Genomic DNA, 20,724 nt, shown 5'->3' with positions numbered 1-20,724 from the left:
TTAGGCACCTCTTTTCTAGTGTATAAATATTCAGCCTAGTAAGTCTTTCCTTATAGTCAAGTACTTTTAGGCCTTTAATCAATTTAGTCTTCAGGATCTCTTACACTTCCATGAGCAGCAGAGTAGTGCAATGGAAGCATGCTGGGCCCATACCCCAGAGGTCGATTGATCGAAACTATCCTCTGCTATGTGCATTTTTTTTTTTATAATTAAAGTAATCAAAAACTGGGATTGATATTTTGGCTCTTTTATTTTTACTTAAAGTACAATAACTTTTATCATTTTAATTTGTTTTAATAGTATATTGACAGCATTGTTTTCTTTAAAAAATCCACTTAATTTTCTTTACCCTATTACTGAAATGGTAATTGACAAAAACAAACTACATTGTCACCAGAAGAGCAATGCAAAATGTACAAGTGATATATGAAAATCATCTTCCATCTTGAATTTCAATGATGCATTGGGACAACAATTTGTGAGAAACATCTTCACCCATAAAGAAAGATTTTCTTAATTCCTTACCTGTGTGCTGATTAGATATCACCTTGTTTTCACATTAAACAGACTTCCCCATGAGGAAGCAGCAATGATGCAGTGACGTTTCCTGGTGTCAACCTGTATTATTTCAGTAGACATTGAAATGAGGATGCATCTTTGATGCCTTTCCAATGAAGCAAGTTTAATTCAGTAATAGGTGAAAAACCATTCCTACAAAGGTGTTAATCAGAGACTTGGCTTTGTGGACACTTTTCAGAGAGCAAATTTGTTAGCATAAACATAAAATCAGAAAATGAAGAGCTGTTTAATCACTCAATTGTACTTTTCTGCCAGCATAATTTTTTTTCTCTGCAACCCACTGCTAAATTGTGCTTCCTAGCTGTTTTTTTATAAAATCACTTAATCAAATCTAACTCTGATTACATCAGAGAAGGCCAGGTACCCTACACCATAAGGGGGGTTTTTGAAATTTTGACTTGTCTACTTAAAGATCACCAAAATCTGATTACAAGGTCAATTACATCCCTGGGTGGGATTGAACCACCAACCTTTTGGTTAATAGCCAAACATGCTAACCGATTGCGCCACAGAGACACCTTGCAAAAGTCAATACTGACAAAGGCTAATAAGCATTCATCTAGAACGTTTCCTAGAAAAACTTTAAAAAGTCAATAATCTGGAGAATTTTTGTAAGAAACACATTGGTACTTTCCCATGATGAGTGAGTGCTTCAGGATTTCTTGCACTTACATGGGCTATTAACCAAAAGGTTGGTGGTTCAATCCCACCCAGGGATGTAATTGACCTTGTCAACAGATTTTGGTGATCTTTAAGAAGACAAGTCAAAATTTCATACCCCCTCTTATGGTGTAGGGTACCTGGCCTTCTCTGACGTAATCAGAGTTAGATTTAATTAAGTGATTTTATAAAAAACAGCTAGGAAGCACAATTTAGCAGTGGGTTGCAGAGAAAAAAATAACATTTTAAACCTACCGGTAATTTTTTTTTCTCGTAGTCCGTAGAGGATGATGGGGACTCCGTAAGGACCATGGGGGATAGACGGGCTCCGCAGCAGACATGGGCACTTTAAGAAAGACTTTTGATCTGGGTGTGCACTGGCTCCTCCCTCTATGCCCCTCCTCCATACCTCAGTTAGAGAAACTGTGCCCAGAGGAGACGGACAGTACGAGGAAAGGATTTTTGTTAATCCAAGGTCAAGATTCATACCAGCCACACCAATCACACCGTATAACTTGTGATATACTACCCAGTTAACAGTATGAAAACAACATAGCATCAGTCCAAGACCGATGAAAACTAACATATAACCCTTATGTAAGCAATAACTATATACAAGTCTTGCAGAAGTAGACCGCACTTGGGACGGGCACCCAGCATCCTCTACGGACTACGAGAAAAAGATTTACCGGTAGGTTTAAAATCTTATTTTCTCTTACGTCCTAGAGGATGCTGGGGACTCCGTAAGGACCATGGGGATTATACCAAAGCTCCCAAACGGGCAGGAGAGTGCGGATGACTCTGCAGCACTGATTGAGCAAACAGGAGGTCCTCCTCAGCCAGGGTATCAAACTTATAGAACTTTGCAAAGGTGTTTGAACCAACTTTGACCCACTGCATGGATGACATCACCATATGCAAATCCATCTGCGGCAGGCCTTCCCCCAGGAATGCTTGAACTAGTTGTTGCATTTGGTTTGTTGTTTGGGGGTGCTTCAGTATTAGGCAGCCTTCTGCCCTCCCATGTTCATCTGAAAATATGTGTTCTCCCTGCAGTTGTTGTCCCCAGATGAGAGTTCCCTTGTGCTGCCTCAGTTGAATCTCCTTTACTTGACAGAGATGTGCCTGAGCAGCGGCCCTCCCCAGCCCTATCCCAAATCATACTTATTTTGCATAGGAGATACCATGGTCATGAAGATTGTTCTCCCAGGGTTAGGTTCATTCATTGCATTCTGGGTATGCTGACCCCTGTGATTTCCCCAAATGTGGGAAACTCAACTGCATTATTTGTGGTAGTGGGGGACTGTGTTTGTGCTTTCCTCTGGTCAGCTCTGGTAAAAGTCAGATTTCTTTGTCTCAGATCTTCCTCTAGCCTTGTTCTTCTTTCGAGAGTTCCCTTGTGCTGCCTCAGTTGGATCTCCTTCACTTGACAGGGGGGTGCCCGAGCAGCGACCCTCCCCAGCTCTAGCCCAACTCCTACTTACCTGCCAGGTGAGATACTATGATCATGAAGATGCTTCTCCCAGGGCAAGGCTCACCCATTGCACTCTGGGTGTGCTGCCCCTGCGATTTCCCCAAATGTGGGAAACTTGACTGCATAATTTGTGTTTCCCCTGGTCGGCTCTCATATAATTCAGATCTCTTTGTCTCAGGTCTCTCTCCAGCCTAGTTTGCTGTCTGTTTCCACTTCTTTTTTCTTGAGCCCCTCCCTTCTATACCCTTGTGCACTATCCTGACTTCTCCCGTCTCCTTACTTTGTGCCTTCCAACGCACAATGCAAACTACAGGTAGTGCTGCAGGGCCCACACCCTTTTACTTGCTTTACAGAGCAGCTCTGGAGCTGTTACAGTGCCCAGCTGCTGCAAGAAATCAGCTTGAATGCTTCAGGGGCTGGGGCATAGCCAACATGAGCCCCACACCGAAGGAGGGTGGAGGTGTTTAATGCGAACTAGGGGTCATCCAAGCGCCGCAAAAGGCCGCCATGCCCTGCACACCCCTTTATTCTTTTCATATGCAGACGAGGGTTGAAGCCAACTTTGACCCACTGCTTGGATGACATCACCATATTCAAATCCATCTGCTGCAGGCCTTCCCCCAGGAATGCTTGCACTAGTTGTTGCATTTGGTTTGTTATTTGGGGGTGCTTCAGTATTAGGCAGCCTTCTGCCCTCCCATGTTCATCTGAAAATATGTGTTCTCCCTGCAGTTGTTGTCCCCAGATGAGAGTTCCCTTGTGCTGCCTCAGTTGAATCTCCTTTACTTGACAGAGATGTGCCTGAGCAGCGGCCCTCCCCAGCCCTATCCCAAATCATACTTATTTTGCATAGGAGATACCATGGTCATGAAGATTGTTCTCCCAGGGTTAGGTTCATTCATTGCATTCTGGGTATGCTGACCCCTGTGATTTCCCCAAATGTGGGAAACTCAACTGCATTATTTGTGGTAGTGGGGGACTGTGTTTGTGCTTTCCTCTGGTCAGCTCTGGTAAAAGTCAGATTTCTTTGTCTCAGATCTTCCTCTAGCCTTGTTCTTCTTTCGAGAGTTCCCTTGTGCTGCCTCAGTTGGATCTCCTTCACTTGACAGGGGGGTGCCCGAGCAGCGACCCTCCCCAGCTCTAGCCCAACTCCTACTTACCTGCCAGGTGAGATACTATGATCATGAAGATGCTTCTCCCAGGGCAAGGCTCACCCATTGCACTCTGGGTGTGCTGCCCCTGCGATTTCCCCAAATGTGGGAAACTTGACTGCATAATTTGTGTTTCCCCTGGTCGGCTCTCATATAATTCAGATCTCTTTGTCTCAGGTCTCTCTCCAGCCTAGTTTGCTGTCTGTTTCCACTTCTTTTTTCTTGAGCCCCTCCCTTCTATACCCTTGTGCACTATCCTGACTTCTCCCGTCTGCTTACTTTGTGCCTTCCAACGCACAATGCAAACTACAGGTAGTGCTGCAGGGCCCACACCCTTTTACTTGCTTTACAGAGCAGCTCTGGAGCTGTTACAGTGCCCAGCTGCTGCAAGAAATCAGCTTAAATGCTTCAGGGGCTGGGGCATAGCCAACATGAGCCCCACACCGAAGGAGGGTAGAGGTGTTTAATGCGAACTAGGGGTCATCCAAGCGCCGCAAAAGGGCGCCATGCCCTGCACACCCCTTTTTTCTTTTCATATGCAGACGAGGGTTGAAGCCAACTTTGACCCACTGCTTGGATGACATCACCATATGCAAATCCATCTGCTGCAGGCCTTCCCCCAGGAATGCTTGCACTAGTAGTTGCATTTGGTTTGTTGTTTGGGGGTGCTTCAGTTTTAGGCAGCCTTCTGCCCTCCCATGTTCATCTGAAAATATGTGTTCTCCCTGCAGTTGTTGTCCCCAGATGAGAGTTCCCTTGTGCTGCCTCAGTTGAATCTCCTTTACTTGACAGAGATGTGCCTGAGCAGCGGCCCTCCCCAGCCCTATCCCAAATCATACTTATTTTGCATAGGATATACCATGGTCATGAAGATTGTTCTCCCAGGGTTAGGTTCATTCATTGCATTCTGGGTATGCTGACCCCTGTGATTTCCCCAAATGTGGGAAACTCAACTGCATTATTTGTGGTAGTGGGGGACTGTGTTTGTGCTTTCCTCTGGTCAGCTCTGGTAAAAGTCAGATTTCTTTGTCTCAGATCTTCCTCTAGCCTTGTTCTTCTTTCGAGAGTTCCCTTGTGCTGCCTCAGTTGGATCTCCTTCACTTGACAGGGGGGTGCCCGAGCAGCGACCCTCCCCAGCTCTAGCCCAACTCCTACTTACCTGCCAGGTGAGATACTATGATCATGAAGATGCTTCTCCCAGGGCAAGGCTCACCCATTGCACTCTGGGTGTGCTGCCCCTGCGATTTCCCCAAATGTGGGAAACTTGACTGCATAATTTGTGTTTCCCCTGGTCGGCTCTCATATAATTCAGATCTCTTTGTCTCAGGTCTCTCTCCAGCCTAGTTTGCTGTCTGTTTCCACTTCTTTTTTCTTGAGCCCCTCCCTTCTATACCCTAGTGCACTATCCTGACTTCTCCCGTCTGCTTACTTTGTGCCTTCCAACGCACAATGCAAACTACAGGTAGTGCTGCAGGGCCCACACCCTTTTACTTGCTTTACAGAGCAGCTCTGGAGCTGTTACAGTGCCCAGCTGCTGCAAGAAATCAGCTTGAATGCTTCAGGGGCTGGGGCATAGCCAACATGAGCCCCACACCGAAGGAGGGTGGAGGTGTTTAATGCGAACTAGGGGTCATCCAAGCGCTGCAAAAGGCCGCCATGCCCTGCACACCCCTTTATTCTTTTCATATGCAGACGAGGGTTGAAGCCAACTTTGACCCACTGCTTGGATGACATCACCATATTCAAATCCATCTGCTGCAGGCCTTCCCCCAGGAATGCTTGCACTAGTTGTTGCATTTGGTTTGTTGTTTGGGGGTGCTTCAGTATTAGGCAGCCTTCTGCCCTCCCATGTTCATCTGAAAATATGTGTTCTCCCTGCAGTTGTTGTCCCCAGATGAGAGTTCCCTTGTGCTGCCTCAGTTGAATCTCCTTTACTTGACAGAGATGTGCCTGAGCAGCGGCCCTCCCCAGCCCTATCCCAAATCATACTTATTTTGCATAGGAGATACCATGGTCATGAAGATTGTTCTCCCAGGGTGAGGTTCATTCATTGCATTCTGGGTATGCTGACCCCTGTGATTTCCCCAAATGTGGGAAACTCGACTGCATTATTTGTGGTAGTGGGGGACTGTGTTTGTGCTTTCCTCTGGTCAGCTCTGGTAAAAGTCAGATTTCTTTGTCTCAGATCTTCCTCTAGCCTTGTTCTTCTTTCGAGAGTTCCCTTGTGCTGCCTCAGTTGGATCTCCTTCACTTGACAGGGGGTGCCCAAGCAGCAATCCTCCACAGCTCTAGCCCAACTCCTACTTACCTGCCAGGTGAGATACTATGATCTTCACTGTTAGGGCAATCAGGATGTGGAATTCCCTGCCAGGGAAGGTGGTAATGGTGGACTCTGTAATTGGATTTAAAAAAGGAATGGATACATTTCTGAATGAAAAAGCTATCCAAGGTTATAATACTTAAAATATCAACATGGTTAATCCAGGGGGAACATGAGTTGTAGTAGTTAACTAGTCATAAAACATTGTGAAGGCAGGGGAGAAGAACAAGCGCCATATGGTGTAGTATTTTGAATAAATTGGAGTGATAGATAGGTATATACGAAGTAAGTACCGGATAGATTCTTGAGATTAGGCCTGTCTGTCTCACTAAATTCTTTGTGGCTGTTCCCCACCTAGGAGACAAAAGATCATCGCCATATGGTGTAGTAACCTCAGATATATCTTGGGGTACCCTCCCCTCTATTTCATGCGTACCAAAAGGAAAATTCAATATAGCATATAGGATATATTTATATCCAGGTAGATCAAGTCGGTCCAATATGATGTAATGGCTGAATCAGTCGACTGTTGCTGCCTTATATAGTATTATCAATAAAAAAATTTAATCCACAAAATAATAATACAAATTCAGATAAAAAATAAATAAAACAAATCAGAAAATCTTAGCTGATTGGTGTAGGCAGTAGTTAGGTCAGTCTCAACGCGTTTCGCCTCCAGGGCTTCCTCAGGAGAATACATCATATCAAAAGATACACATATTTATAGTGCTTTCAGTTTCATTTTGGCCAGCACTTCCGGTTCGCGTCATTTCCGGAACCGGAAGTGCTCGGTCCGACTTACATACTAAATGCATATGTGGCTTGATATTTAACATTAGATTGCATTGGTGGTGCAGTGTTAATATAAATTTTAGATCAGTCTGTATAAGTAGCGCAAGACGGACATAGAGTCCGTTTGCTCCGTGAAACCGGAAGTGACGCGGCTCGTCCCGGCCACTGCCGCGTCACTTCCGGTTTAGGTTAGAACCGTAAGTGCTGGCCAAAACGAAACTGAAAGCACTATAAATATGTGTATCTTTTGATATGATGTATTCTCCTGAGGAAGCCCTGGAGGCGAAACGCGTTGAGACTGACCTAACTACTGCCTACACCAATCAGCTAAGATTTTCTGATTTGTTTTATTTATTTTTTATCTGAATTTGTATTATTATTTTGTGGATTAAATTTTTTTATTGATAATACTATATAAGGCAGCAACAGTCGACTGATTCAGCCATTACATCATATTGGACCGACTTGATCTACCTGGATATAAATATATCCTATATGCTATATTGAATTTTCCTTTTGGTACGCATGAAATAGAGGGGAGGGTACCCCAAGATATATCTGAGGTTACTACACCATATGGCGATGATCTTTTGTCTCCTAGGTGGGGAACAGCCACAAAGAATTTAGTGAGACAGACAGGCCTAATCTCAAGAATCTATCCGGTACTTACTTCGTATATACCTATCTATCACTCCAATTTATTCAAAATACTACACCATATGGCGCTTGTTCTTCTCCCCTGCCTTCACAGAATTTCATGACTGAACATACCCAAGTCATATTCTGAAGAACTGAGCAGCCACCAAAGAAGTTTGGAGAGGTGTTTTCTGACGGAGCATCCACAACTGACTGAATCCAAACAGTAGAACCTGTTTGACGACCCTTTGCTTTAAAGGAATATTTGGACGCGAGACTAAGCGCACTGACCTTAAAAAAACTCCCAGTCATAAAACATTATTCAGCAAGTATGTAGAATCATCACAACTTAAAACAGGTTGAACACGATGGGCAATTTGCCTCTTTTCAACCTCAAAAACTATATTACTATATGTTACTATATTACTATGTTACTGTAGTATACAGAACACCACAATGTAATGAGCAGTGATAGTGAGCACTGATGAGGATACTAGAACTGACACTGAGCAGCAAGATGCAGCACTGGACTATTAGTAATGTACTGTAGTATGCTGAGCACCACAATGCAGCACAAGACAATGAGCAGTGATACTGAGCACTGATGAGGATACTACTGAGAACTGACACTGAGCAGGAGAGACACACTACTAGTATTACTGAGCAGCAATAAGTAACCACTGATAATGAGCACTGATATTGAGATTTCCACTGAGAGAACATAGCCACGTCCTCTCCGCTCTCTCTTCAATGCACGAGTAAAAATGGCGGCAACGCGCAGCTCTTTATATGAAATCCGAATCTCGCGAGAATCCGACAGCGGGATGATGACATTTTCCCTTGTTCAGGTTTTCCGAGTCAGGCGGGAACAACCGAGCCTGCCTCGGACCAGTGTAAACCACGTGGAGTTCGTGGGGAATTCGGTTCTCGGAGAACCGAACCCGCTCCTCTCTACCTTATACCCATAATTTTTTTTATTTTCAATCTAAGCCCCTGCAGTTTTCTGTAAGCATCTGCTTCGCTATGATGATCAACAAGTCACAAGGGCAAACACTCAGGGCTTGAGGCGTAGATCTTAGGACCAGCTGCTACAAGCATGGCAGAGGTGTCACTATCACTGGTGACACCCAGAGAGGTGGCGAAGGAGATTGTAATGCAGTGCGCGCAGATAAGCAGCGCAATGGTAAAAAGGAGGCATGGTTTCATAGGTAGGGGCGTGGCCTGGTGGCCTGAATCTACATTTTGTTGCTCCGGGTGTCCCGGGAATTGGGGGCTGCACTCGGGGACTAGTGTGTGAGCGGTGCTGGCTCCTGCACAGTGACAGGACATGGCCACCCAGCATGACGCCTCCCTTCTTGACCATGCTGTAATTGCAGTCGCACTGCAGTTCAGCGTGATCATAAAAAATGGTGTAGCCTTCTGCTGGTGCAGACTGTATGTGCGCGCAGGAAGCCGCCACCATTTTTGTGATCACAGCGGCTGAATGTGATGTCATACAGCCGCTGTGACCACGCCCCCTGTGTCTCCTCCGTTGCAGACCCCATTTTGAAGCCTTGCCCCCGCACCGCTCCATCCCTGACTTGGAAATGGAGTTTTGCTGACCCCCCTCTCCCCCCCTGCCCCGATTGACAGGCAGAGGCGATCGCATTCTCTGCGGGGTGCCGCAGAAAATGCAGGCACTTGCGTATGCTCTTAGCAATTTTTGCAGTTGGATCGCTTATTGTGATTGCAATCCAACCTGAATCAGGCCCTATTACCTATCGCAATGCGCTGCGGGCAGTACAAAATTGGTTTAATATGGGAGAAAAACCCCCAGACCTGTGCTCCTTAACTGTACCTGGTGGCTTGTGGAGCGGCTGCCCAGTAATCAGTGTCCACGCCAGTGCGCACACGGTCCACCCCCTACGGCCACGCTCCCCTTCATCAGCGGCCTCGTGATCCGGAAGGGCGGTGTGTGTGTGACTGACCTTAGGAAGAAACCGGAGCCTCCGCTGCAGTGACCCAGCAACCAGGGCACGGGAGTATACAGCGCCGCTGGGAGTGATGAAGCTGCAGTAAAGATGTCTATTAGACCTAGCCTGCTGCAGCCCTTGTAGATTCTCATAAAAAAAGTTCTTATTTTCTTGTCAAAATTAATAGCTAAGAATAGGCTGCCTGAGGCAGGCCCCTGTTAAGTGGCCTGCTACTGAAGGCACCAACTACAAACTGAGCTCCCTGTTCATGGAAGCGGGGTTATAGAGGAGAATGCGCTGAGCATCTTGGGAACAGTCAAAAGCTTTGAGCCGGTTGGTGCCTCAGATCAAGATCCTACTCTACACCCCAATGTGAATCCTTGTGGAGTCCAGTGTACCCCACAGAAGAAATTAATGTGTCACACCCATTGGCAGCAACCTTAGAATAGCTGCTGACGGGCACAATTGAGAAAGGAAGGGGGAGGAACATTTGAATCCAGCACATAGATGCAATTCAAATATGTAATTTGAACCTTCCTATTTTAAAATATAATGGATGAACCTCACCCTGTGAGAACAATCTTCATGATATAGAGATCTCATATGCAAAATAAGCATGAGTTGGGATAGGGCTGGGGAGGGTGGCTGCTCGGGCAAGCCCCTCCCCCGTCAAGTTAAGGAGATTCAACTGAGGAAGCACAAGGGAACTCTCGTCTGGGGACAACAACTGCAGGGAGACCACATCTTTTCAGATGAACATGGGAGGGCGGAAGGCTGCCTAATACTGAAGCACCATCAAATATCAAACCATATGCAATAACTAGTACAAGCATTCCTGGGGGAAGGTCTGCAGGAGACGAATTTGCATACGGTGATGTCATCCAAGCAGTGGGCCAAAGTTGGCTGGTACCCTCATCTGCATATGAAAAGAGAAAAGGGTTATGCAGGGCATGGCGGCCTTTTGCGGCGCTTGGATGACCCCTAGTTCGCATTAAACACCTCCACCCTCCTTCGGTGTGGGGCTCATGTTGGCTATGCCCCAGCCCCTGAAGCATTCAAGCTGATTTCTTGCAGCAGCTGGGCACTGTAACAGCTCCAGAGCTGCTCTGTAAGGCAAATAAAAGGGTGTGGGCCCTGCAGCACTACCTGTAGTTCGCATTGTGCGTTGGAAGGCACAAAGTAAGCAGACGGGAGAAGTCAGGATAGTGCGCAAGGGCATAGAAGGGAGCGGCTCAAGAAAAGAGAAGTGGAAACAGACAGCAAACTAGGCTGGAGAGAGACCTGAGACAAAGAGATCTGAATTATACGAGAGCCGACCAGGGGAAACACAAATTATGCAGTCAAGTTTCCCACATTTGGGGAAATCGCAGGGGCAGCACACCCAGAGTGCAATGGGTGAGCCTTGCCCTGGGAGAAGCACCTTCAAGATCATAGTATCTCACCTGGCAGGTAAGTAGGAGTTGGGCTAGAGCTGGGGAGGGTCGCTGCTCGGGCACCCCCCTGTCAAGTGAAGGAGATCCAACTGAGGCAGCACAATGGAACTCTCGAAAGAAGAACAAGGCTAGAGGAAGATCTGAGACAAAGAAATCTGACTTTTACCAGAGCTGACCAGCGGAAAACACAAACACAGTCCCCCACTACCACAAATAATGCAGGCGAGTTTCCCACATTTGGGGAAATCACAGGGGTCAGCATACCCAGAATGCAATGAATGAAACTCACCCTGGGTGAACAATTTTCATGACCATGGTGTCTCCTATGCAAAATAAGTATGATTTGGGATAGGGCTGGGGAGGGCCGCTGCTCAGGCACATCTCTGTCAAGTAAAGGAGATTCAACTGAGGCAGCACAAGGGAACTCTCATCTGGGGACAACAACTGCAGGGAGAACACATATTTTCAGATGAACATGGGAGGGCAGAAGGCTGCCTAATACTGAAGCACCCCCAAACAACAAACCAAATGCAACAACTAGTGCAAGCATTCCTGGGGGAAGGCCTGCAGCAGATGGATTTGCATATGGTGATGTTATCCAAGCAGTGGGTCAAAGTTGGCTTCAACCCTCATCTGCTTATGAAAAGAGAAAAGGGGCGTGCAGGGCATGGCAGCCTTTTGCGGTGCTTGGATGACCCCTAGATCGCATTAAACACCCCCACCCTCCTTTGGTGTGGGGCTCATGTTGGCCATGCCCCATCCCATGAAGCATTCAAGCTGATTTCTTGCAGCAGCTGGGCATTGTAACAGCTCCAGAGCTGCTCTGTAAGGCAAGTAAAAGGGTGTGGGCCCTGCAGCACTACCTGTAGTTTGCATTGTGCATTGGAAGGCACAAAGTAAGCAGACGGGAGGAGAAGTCAGGATAGTGCACAAGGGTATAGAAGGGAGGGGCTCAAGAAAAAAAGAAGTGGAAACAGACAGCAAACTAGGCTGGAGAGAGACCTGAGACAAAGAGATCTGAATTATACGAGAGCCGACCAGAGGAAACACAAATTATGCAGTCAAGTGTCCCACATTTGGGGAAATCGTAGGAGCAGCACACCCAGAGTGCAATGGGTGAGCCTTGCCCTGGGAGAAGCACCGTCCTGATTATAGTATCTCACCTGGGTGTGCTGCCCCTGCGATTTCCCCAAATGTGGGAAACTTGACTGCATAATTTGTGTTTCCCCTGGTCGGCTCTCATATAATTCAGATCTCTTTGTCTCAGGTCTCTCTCCAGCCTAGTTTGCTGTCTGTTTCCACTTCTTTTTTCTTGAGCCCCTCCCTTCTATACCCTTGTGGACTATCCTGACTTCTCCTCCTGTCTGCTTACTTTGTGCCTTCCAATGCACAATGCAAACTACAGGTAGTGCTGCAGGGCCCACACCCTTTTAGTTGCCTTACAGAGCAGCTCTGGAGCTGTTACAGTGCCAAGCTGCTGCAAGAAATCAGCTTGAATGCTTCAGGGGCTGGGGCATGGCCAACATGAGCCCCACACCAAAGGAGGGTGGGGGTGTTTAATGCGAACTAAGGGTCATCCAAGCGCCGCAAAAGGCCGCCATGCCCTGCATACCCCTTTTCTCTTTTCATATGCAGATGAGGGTTCCAGCCAACTTTGGCCCACTGCTTGGATGACATCACTGTATGCAAATCCGTCTTCTGCAGACCTTCCCCCAGGAATGCTTGTACTAGTTGTTGCATTTGGTTTGTTGTTTGGGGGTGCTTCAGTATTAGGCAGCCTTCTGCCCTCCCATGTTCATCTGAAAATATGTGTTCTCACTGCAGTTGTTGTCCCCAGATGGGAGTTCCCTTGTGCTGCCTCAGTTGAATCTCCTTTACTCTAAAACTTTTAAAACTTAGCAAAAGTGTTTACTAAATAGCTGCTCGGCAAAGTTGCAATGCCGAGACTCCCCGACCAGCTGCCCAGGATGAACCCACCTTTCTAGTAGAATGGGTCTTCACCTAATTCAGTAACGGCAATCCTGCCGTGGAATGAGCATGCTGAATCTTACCACAGATCCAGCGCATAATGGTCTACATGGACGCAGGACACCCAATCCTGTTGGGAGCATACAGGACAAACAGAGCCTCTGTTTTTCTAATCTGAACCGTTCTGGTGACATAAATTTTCAAAGTTCTGACCACAGCCAGAGACTTTGACTCAACGAAGGTGTCAGTGGCCCAAGGCACCATGTGGAAAGATGAACCACCTTCGGCAGAAATTGTTGACGTGTCCTCAATTCTGCTCTATCTTCATGAAAGATCAAATAAAGGCTCTTGTGATACTGCATGGTTTGTACTGTTTTCCATGTGCTCCCAGATCTTTCAAAAAAGAAGCATGGTCAAGAAAGTTCTGTTTGAAAAGAAACAACATTTACTGTCATTGTTATAGAATTTGGGAGAAAAAACAAGAAGAAATCTGCACTGTTGACGCACTGGACAGAATGAATGAATCATAAAATATAACCTTTATTAAGTATGTATTAAAATTGGATAAATATTAATATTATTATCCCAAACTGCAGTGAAACATAAAGGTTAAAATCACAGAACTAACATACATGTGCATAAGAAGAATAAAGAGATGTGAAAAAAAGGTTTAAAAAGCGTGTCCGTGTGTGATTATTTTTGAAGGCACAACCCTGGCGGGGTTGTTTATATAGATATATATGTTGCTAATAATCACTTTCTAGCGTAATGTTATTAAATAGCTGTTAGTATCTATGTCGTCAGGTACCACTGGGTCGTATCCTATATACTCCTGTGGGAAACTTGACTGCATAATTTGTGTTTCCCCTGGTCGGCTCTCGTATAATTCAGATCTCTTTGTCTCAGGTCTCTCTCCAGCCTAGTTTGCTGTCTGTTTCCACTTCTCTTTTCTTGAGCCGCTGCCTTCTATACCCTTGTGCACTCTCCTGACTTCTCCTGTCTGCTTACTTTGTGCCGTCCAACGCACAATGCAAACTACAGGTAGTGCTGCAGGGCCCACACCCTTTTACTTGCCTTACAGAGCAGCTCTGGAGCTGTTACAGTGCCCAGCTGCAGCAAGAAATCAGCTTGAATGCTTCAGGTGCTGGGGCATAGCCAACAAGAGCCCCACACCGACGGAGGGTGGAGGTGTTTAATGCAAACTAGGGGTCAGCCAAGCGCCGCAAAAGGCCGCCATGCCCTGCATGCCCCTTTTCTCTTTTCATATGCAGACGAGGGTTGAAGCCAACTTTGACCCACTGCTTGGATGACATCACCATATGCAAATCCATCTGCGGCAGGCCTTCCCCCAGGAATGCTTGCACTAGTTGTTGCATTTGGTTTGTTGTTTGGGGGTGCTTCAGTATTAGGCAGCCTTCTGCCCTCCCATGTTCATCTGAAAATATGTGTTCTCCCTGCAGTTGTTGTCCCCAGATGAGAGTTCCCTTGTGCTGCCTCAGTTGAATCTCCTTTACTTGACAGAGATGTGCCTGAGCAGCGGCCCTCCCCAGCCCTATCCCAAATCATACTTATTTTGCATAGGAGATACCATGGTCATGAAGATTGTTCTCCCAGGGTTAGGTTCATTCATTGCATTCTGGGTAGCTTACCTCTGTGATTTCCCCAAATGTGGGAAACTCAACTGCATTATTTGTGGTAGTGGGGGACTGTGTTTGTGCTTTCCTCTGGTCAGCTCTGGTAAAAGTCAGATTTCTTTGTCTCAGATCTTCCTCTAGCCTTGTTCTTCTTTCAAGAGTTCCCTTGTGCTGCCTCAGTTGGATCTCCTTCACTTGACAGGGGGGTGCCCGAGCAGCGACCCTCCCCAGCTCTAGCCCAACTCCTACTTACCTGCCAGGTGAGATACTATGATCATGAAGTTGCTTCTCCCAGGGCAAGGCTCACCCATTGCACTCTGGGTGTGCTGCCCCTGCGATTTCCCCAAATGTGGGAAACTTGACTGCATAATTTGTGTTTTCCCTAGTCGGCTCTCATATAATTCAGATCTCTTTGTCTCAGGTTTCTCTCCAGCCTAGTTTGCTGTCTGTTTCCACTTCTTTTTTCTTGAGCCCCTCCCTTCTACACCCTTGTGCACTATCCTGACTTCTCCTCCTGTCTGCTTACTTTGTGCCTTCCAATGCACAATGCAAACTACAGGTAGTGCTGCAGGGCCCACACCCTTTTACTTGCCTTACAGAGCAGCTCTGGAGCTGTTACAGTGCCAAGCTGCTGAAAGAAATCAGCTTGAATGCTTCAGGGGCTGGGGCATGGCCAACATGAGCCCCACACCGAAGGAGGGTGGGGGTGTTTAATGCGAACTAAGGGTCATCCAAGCGCCGCAAAAGGCCGCCATGCCCTGCATACCCCTTTTCTCTTTTCATATGCAGATGAGGGTTCCAGCCAACTTTGGCCCACTGCTTGGATGACATCACTGTATGCAAATCCGTCTTCTGCAGACCTTCCCCCAGGAATGCTTGTACTAGTTGTTGCATTTGGTTTGTTGTTTGGGGGTGCTTCAGTATTAGGCAGCCTTCTGCCCTCCCATGTTCATCTGAAAATATGTGTTCTCCCGGCAGTTGTTGTCCCCAGATGAGAGTTCCTTTGTGCTGCCTCAGTTGAATCTCCTTTACTTGACAGAGATGTGCCTGAGCAGCGGCCCTCCCCAGCCAATTCCCAAATCATACTTATTTTGCATAGGAGATACCATGGTCATAAAGATTGTTCTCCCAGGGTGAGGTTCATTCATTGCATTCTGGGTATGCTGACCCCTGTGATTTCCCCAAATGTGGGAAACTCAACTGCATTATTTGTGGTAGTGGGGGACTGTGTTTGTGTTTTCCTCTGGTCAGCTCTGGTAAAAGTCAGATTTCTTTGTCTCAGATCTTCCTCTAGCCTTGTTCTTCTTTCGAGAGTTCCATTGTGCTGCCTCAGTTTGATCTCCTTCACTTGACAGGGGGGTACCCAAGCAGCGACCCTCCCCAGCTCTAGCCCAACTCCTACATACCTGCCACGTGAGATACTATGATCATGAAGGTGCTTCTCCCAGGGCAAGGCTCACCCATTGCACTCTGGGTGTGCTGCTCCTGCGATTTCCCCAAATGTGGGAAACTTGACTGCATAATTTGTGTTTCCCCTGGTCGGCTCTCGTATAATTCAGATCTCTTTGTCTCAGGTCTCTCTCCAGCCTAGTTTGCTGTCTGTTTCCACTTCTCTTTTCTTGAGCCGCTGCCTTCTATGCCCTTGTGCACTCTCCTGACTTCTCCTGTCTGCTTACTTTGTGCCTTCCAACGCACAATGCAAACTACAGGTAGTGCTGCAGGGCCCACACCCTTTTACTTGCCTTTCAGAGCAGCTCTGGAGCTGTTACAGTGCCCAGCTGCTGCAAGAAATCAGCTTGAATGCTTCAGGGGCTGGGGCATAGCCAACATGAGCCCCACACCGACGGAGGGTGGAGGTGTTTAATGCGAACTAAGGGTCATCCAAGCGCCGCAAAAGGCCGCCATGCCCTGCATACCCCTTTTCTCTTTTCATATGCAGATGAGGGTTCCAGCCAACTTTGACCCACTGCTTGGATGACATCACCGTATGCAAATCCGTCTTCTGCAGACCTTTTCCCAGGAATGCTTGTACTAGTTGTTGCATTTGGTTTGTTGTTTGGGGGTGCTTCAGTATTAGGCAGCCTTCTGCTCTCCCATGTTCATCTGAAAATATCTGTTCTCCCTGCAGTTGTTGTCCCCAGATGAGAGTTCCCTTGTGCTGCCTCAGTTGAATCTCCTTTACTTGACAGAGATGTGCCTGAGCAGCGGCCCTCCCCAGCCCTATCCCAAATCATACTTATTTTGCATAGGAGATACCATTGTCATGAAGATTGTTCTCCCAGGGTGAGGTTCATTCATTGCATTCTGGGTATGCTGACCCCTGTGATTTCCCCAAATGTGGGAAACTCGACTGCATTATTTGTGGTAGTGGGGGACTGTGTTTGTGCTTTCCTCTGGTCAGCTCTGGTAAAAGTCAGATTTCTTTGTCTCAGATCTTCCTCTAGCCTTGTTCTTTTTTCGAGAGTTTCCTTGTGCTGCCTCAGTTGGATCTCCTTCACTTGACAGGGGGGTGCCCGAACAGCGACCCTCCCCAGCTCTAGCCCAACTCCTACTTACCTGCCAGGTGAGATACTATGATCAGGAAGGTGCTTCTCCCAGGGCAAGGCTCACCCAATGCACTCTGGGTGTGCTGCTCCTACGATTTCCCCAAATGTGGGACACTTGATTACATAATTTGTGTTTCCTCTGGTCGGCTCTCGTATAATTCAGATCTCTTTGTCTCAGGTCTCTCTCCAGCCTAGTTTGCTGTCTGTTTCCACTTCTCTTTTCTTGAGCCGCTCCCTTCTATGCCCTTGTGCACTATCCTGACTTCTCCCGTCTGCTTACTTTGTGCCTTCCAACGCACAATGCAAACTACAGGTAGTGCTGCAGGGCCCACACCCTTTTACTTGCTTTACAGAGCAGCTCTGGAGCTGTTACAGTGCCCAGCTGCTGCAAGAAATCAGCTTTAATGCTTCAGGGGCTGGGGCATAGCCAACATGAGCCCCACACCGAAGGAAGGTGGAGGTGTTTAATGCGAACTAGGGGTCATCCAAGCGCCGCAAAAGGCAGCCATGCCCTGCACACCCCATTTTTATTTTCATATGCAGACGAGGGTTGAAGCAAACTTTGACCCACTGCTTGGATGACATCACCATATGCAAATCCATCTGCTGCAGGCCTACTACCAGGAATGTTTGCACTAGTAGTTGCATTTGGTTTGTTGTTTGGGGGTGCTTCAGTATTAGGCAGCCTTCTGCCCTCCCATGTTCATCTGAAAATATGTGTTCTCCCTGCAGTTGTTGTCCCCAGATGAGAGTTCCCTTGTGTTGCCTCAGTTGAATCTCCTTTACTTGACAGAGATGTGCCTGAGCAGCGGCCCTCCCCAGCCCTATCCCAAATCATACTTATTTTGCATAGGAGATACCATGGTCATGAAGATTGTTCTCCCAGGGTGAGGTTCATTCATTGCACTCTGGGTATGCTGACCCCTGTGATTTCCCCAAATGTGGGAAACTCGACTGCATTATTTGTGGTAGTGGGGGACTGTGTTTGTGCTTTCCTCTGGTCAGCTCTGGTAAAAGTCAGATTTCTTTGTCTCAGATCTTCCTCTAGCCTTGTTCTTCTTTCGAGAGTTCCCTTGTGCTGCCTCAGTTGGATCTCCTTCACTTGACAGGGGGTGCCCGAGCAGCAATCCTCCACAGCTCTAGCCCAACTCCTACTTACCTGCCAGGTGAACTATGATCTTCACTGTTAGGGCAATCAGGATGTGGAATTCCCTGCCAGGGAAGGTGGTAATGGCGGACTCTGTAATTGGATTTAAAAAAGGAATGGATACATTTCTGAATGAAAAAGCTATCCAAGGTTATAATACTTAAAATATCAACATGGTTAATCCGGGGGTAACATGAGTTATAGTAGCTAACTAGTCATAAAACATTATTCAGCAAGTATGTAGAATCATCACAACTTAAAACAGGTTGAACACGATGGGCAATTTGCCTCTATTCAACCTCAAAAACTATGTTACTATATGTTACTATATTACTATGTTACTGTAGTATACAGAACACCACAATATAATGAGCAGTGATAGTGAGCACTGATGAGGATACTAGAACTGACACTGAGCAGCAAGATGCAGCACTGGACTATTAGTAATGTACTGTAGTATGCTGAGCACCACAATGCAGCACAAGACAATGAGCAGTGATACTGAGCACTGATGAGGATACTACTGAGAACTGACACTGAGCAGGAGAGACACACTACTAGTATTACAGAGCAGCAATAAGTAACCACTGATACTGAGCACTGATATTGAGATTTCCACTGAGAGAACATAGCCACGTCCTCTCCGCTCTCTCTTCAATGCACGAGTAAAAATGGCGGCAACGCGCAGCTCTTTATATGGAATCCGAATCTCGCGAGAATCCGACAGCGGGATGATGACATTTTCCCTTGTTCAGGTTTTCCGAGTCAGGCGGGAACAACCGAGCCTGCCTCGGACCAGTGTAAACCACGTGGAGTTCGTCGGGAATTCGGTTCTCGGAGAACCGAACCCGCTCCTCTCTACCTTATACCCATCAATTTTTTTATTTTCAATCTAAGCCCCTGCAGTTTTCTGTAAGCATCTGCTTCGCTATGATGATCAACAAGTCACAAGGGCAAACACTCAGGGCTTGAGGCGTAGATCTTAGGACCAGCTGCTACAAGCATGGCAGAGGTGTCACTATCACTGGTGACACCCAGAGAGGTGGCGAGGGAGATTGTAATGCAGTGCGCGCAGATAAGCAGTGCAATGGTAAAAAGGAGGCATGGTTTCATAGGTAGGGGCGTGGCCTGGTGGCCTGAATCTACATTTTGTTGCTCCGGGTGTCCCGGGGGTTGGGGGCTGCACCCGGGGACTAGTGTGTGTGCGGTGCTGGCTCCTGCACAGTGACAGGGCATGGCCACCGAGCATGACGCCTCCATTCTTGACCATGCTGTAATTGCAGTCGCACTGCAGTTCAGCGTGATCATATAAAATGGTGTAGCCTCCTGCTGGTGCAGACTGTATGTGCGCGCAGGAAGCCGCCACCATTTTTGTGATCACAGCGGCTGAATGTGATGTCATACAGCCGCTGTGACCACGCCCCCTGTGTCTCCTCCGTTGCAGACCCCATTTTGAAGCCTTGCCCCCGCACCGCTCCATCCCTGACTTGGAAATGGAGTGTTGCTGACCCCCCTCTCCCCCCCCCCCCCCGCCCCGATTGACAGGCAGAGGCGATCGCATTCTCTGCGGGGTGCCGCAGAAAATGCAGGCACATGCGTATGCTCTTAGCAATTTTTGCAGTTGGATCGCTTATTGTGATTGCAATCCAACCTGAATCAGGCCCTATTACCTATCACAATGCGCTGCGGGCAGTACAAAATTGGGTTAATATAGGAGTAAAACTCCCAGACCTGTGCTCCTTAACTGTACCTGGTGGCTAGTGGAGCGGCTGCCCAGTAATCAGTGTCCACGCCAGTGCGCACACGGTCCACCCCCTACGGCCACGCTCCCCTTCATCAGCGGCCTCGTGATCCGGAAGGGCGGTGTGTGTGTGACTGACCTTAGGAAGAAACTGGAGCCTCCGCTGCAGTGACCCAGCAACCAGGGCACGGGAGTATACAGCGCCGCTGGGAGTGATGAAGCTGCAGTAAAGATGTCTATTAGACCTAGCCTGCTGCAGCCCTTGTAGATTCTCATAAAACAAGTTCTTCTTTTCTTGTCAAAATTAATAGCTAAGAATAGGCTGCCTGAGGCAGGCCCCTGTTAAGAGGCCTGCTACTGAAGGCACCAACTACAAACTGAGCTCCCTGTTCATGGAAGCGGGGTTATAGAGGAGAATGCACTGAGCATCTTGGGAACAGTCAAAAGCTTTGAGCCGGTTGGTGCCTCAGATCAAGATCCTACTCTACACCCCAATGTGAATCCTTGTGGAGTCCAGTGTACCCCACAGAAGAAATTAATGTGTCACACCCATTGGCAGCAACCTTAGAATAGCTGCTGACGGGCACAATTGAGAAAGGAAGGGGGGGGGGACATTTGAATCCAGCACATAGATGCAATTCAAATATGTAATTTGTACCTTCCTATTTTAAAATATAATGGATGAACCTCA

The 20,724-nt window shown here is 47.3% G+C and overlaps 14 non-coding genes and 4 pseudogenes across 14 annotated transcripts; 14 read left to right on the top strand and 4 right to left on the bottom strand.

Moving 5' to 3' along the window:
• Positions 1 to 1,021: 1,021 nt before the first annotated feature.
• On the bottom strand, positions 1,022 to 1,095 carry TRNAN-AUU (transfer RNA asparagine (anticodon AUU)). Its single transcript has one exon. It is a non-coding gene; the product is annotated as a tRNA-Asn (tRNA).
• Positions 1,096 to 2,399: 1,304 nt separating this feature from the next.
• On the top strand, positions 2,400 to 2,563 carry LOC134997370 (U1 spliceosomal RNA). Its single transcript, XR_010199894.1, has one exon. It is a non-coding gene; the product is annotated as a U1 spliceosomal RNA (small nuclear RNA).
• A 152-nt stretch (positions 2,564 to 2,715) lies between these two features.
• Positions 2,716 to 2,857, top strand: LOC134997286 (U1 spliceosomal RNA; annotated as a pseudogene).
• A 692-nt stretch (positions 2,858 to 3,549) lies between these two features.
• Positions 3,550 to 3,713, top strand: LOC134997358 (U1 spliceosomal RNA). The gene has a single exon (XR_010199888.1). It is a non-coding gene; the product is annotated as a U1 spliceosomal RNA (small nuclear RNA).
• Positions 3,714 to 3,865: 152 nt separating this feature from the next.
• On the top strand, positions 3,866 to 4,007 carry LOC134997285 (U1 spliceosomal RNA; annotated as a pseudogene).
• Positions 4,008 to 4,699: 692 nt separating this feature from the next.
• On the top strand, positions 4,700 to 4,863 carry LOC134997060 (U1 spliceosomal RNA). Its single transcript, XR_010199614.1, has one exon. It is a non-coding gene; the product is annotated as a U1 spliceosomal RNA (small nuclear RNA).
• Positions 4,864 to 5,015: 152 nt separating this feature from the next.
• On the top strand, positions 5,016 to 5,157 carry LOC134997284 (U1 spliceosomal RNA; annotated as a pseudogene).
• Positions 5,158 to 5,849: 692 nt separating this feature from the next.
• LOC134997220 (U1 spliceosomal RNA) lies at positions 5,850 to 6,013 on the top strand. Its single transcript, XR_010199765.1, has one exon. It is a non-coding gene; the product is annotated as a U1 spliceosomal RNA (small nuclear RNA).
• Positions 6,014 to 10,858: 4,845 nt separating this feature from the next.
• LOC134997307 (U1 spliceosomal RNA) lies at positions 10,859 to 11,021 on the bottom strand. The gene has a single exon (XR_010199841.1). It is a non-coding gene; the product is annotated as a U1 spliceosomal RNA (small nuclear RNA).
• A 152-nt stretch (positions 11,022 to 11,173) lies between these two features.
• LOC134997203 (U1 spliceosomal RNA) lies at positions 11,174 to 11,337 on the bottom strand. The gene has a single exon (XR_010199750.1). It is a non-coding gene; the product is annotated as a U1 spliceosomal RNA (small nuclear RNA).
• Positions 11,338 to 12,012: 675 nt separating this feature from the next.
• On the bottom strand, positions 12,013 to 12,168 carry LOC134997473 (U1 spliceosomal RNA). Its single transcript, XR_010199969.1, has one exon. It is a non-coding gene; the product is annotated as a U1 spliceosomal RNA (small nuclear RNA).
• Positions 12,169 to 14,529: 2,361 nt separating this feature from the next.
• Positions 14,530 to 14,692, top strand: LOC134997092 (U1 spliceosomal RNA). Its single transcript, XR_010199646.1, has one exon. It is a non-coding gene; the product is annotated as a U1 spliceosomal RNA (small nuclear RNA).
• Positions 14,693 to 14,844: 152 nt separating this feature from the next.
• LOC134997351 (U1 spliceosomal RNA) lies at positions 14,845 to 14,990 on the top strand (annotated as a pseudogene).
• A 691-nt stretch (positions 14,991 to 15,681) lies between these two features.
• On the top strand, positions 15,682 to 15,845 carry LOC134997007 (U1 spliceosomal RNA). Its single transcript, XR_010199563.1, has one exon. It is a non-coding gene; the product is annotated as a U1 spliceosomal RNA (small nuclear RNA).
• A 152-nt stretch (positions 15,846 to 15,997) lies between these two features.
• LOC134997420 (U1 spliceosomal RNA) lies at positions 15,998 to 16,160 on the top strand. The gene has a single exon (XR_010199938.1). It is a non-coding gene; the product is annotated as a U1 spliceosomal RNA (small nuclear RNA).
• A 671-nt stretch (positions 16,161 to 16,831) lies between these two features.
• LOC134997027 (U1 spliceosomal RNA) lies at positions 16,832 to 16,995 on the top strand. The gene has a single exon (XR_010199583.1). It is a non-coding gene; the product is annotated as a U1 spliceosomal RNA (small nuclear RNA).
• Positions 16,996 to 17,147: 152 nt separating this feature from the next.
• LOC134997440 (U1 spliceosomal RNA) lies at positions 17,148 to 17,310 on the top strand. The gene has a single exon (XR_010199953.1). It is a non-coding gene; the product is annotated as a U1 spliceosomal RNA (small nuclear RNA).
• A 671-nt stretch (positions 17,311 to 17,981) lies between these two features.
• Positions 17,982 to 18,145, top strand: LOC134996986 (U1 spliceosomal RNA). Its single transcript, XR_010199543.1, has one exon. It is a non-coding gene; the product is annotated as a U1 spliceosomal RNA (small nuclear RNA).
• Positions 18,146 to 20,724: the final 2,579 nt, after the last annotated feature.

This window comes from Pseudophryne corroboree, unplaced genomic scaffold, assembly GCF_028390025.1.
Source record: "Pseudophryne corroboree isolate aPseCor3 unplaced genomic scaffold, aPseCor3.hap2 scaffold_144, whole genome shotgun sequence".
In the NCBI taxonomy this organism is placed as follows: Eukaryota; Metazoa; Chordata; class Amphibia; order Anura; family Myobatrachidae; genus Pseudophryne; species Pseudophryne corroboree.
The sequence above is the reverse complement of the archived record's forward strand: the minus strand, read 5'-3'. Positions and strand labels throughout refer to the sequence as shown.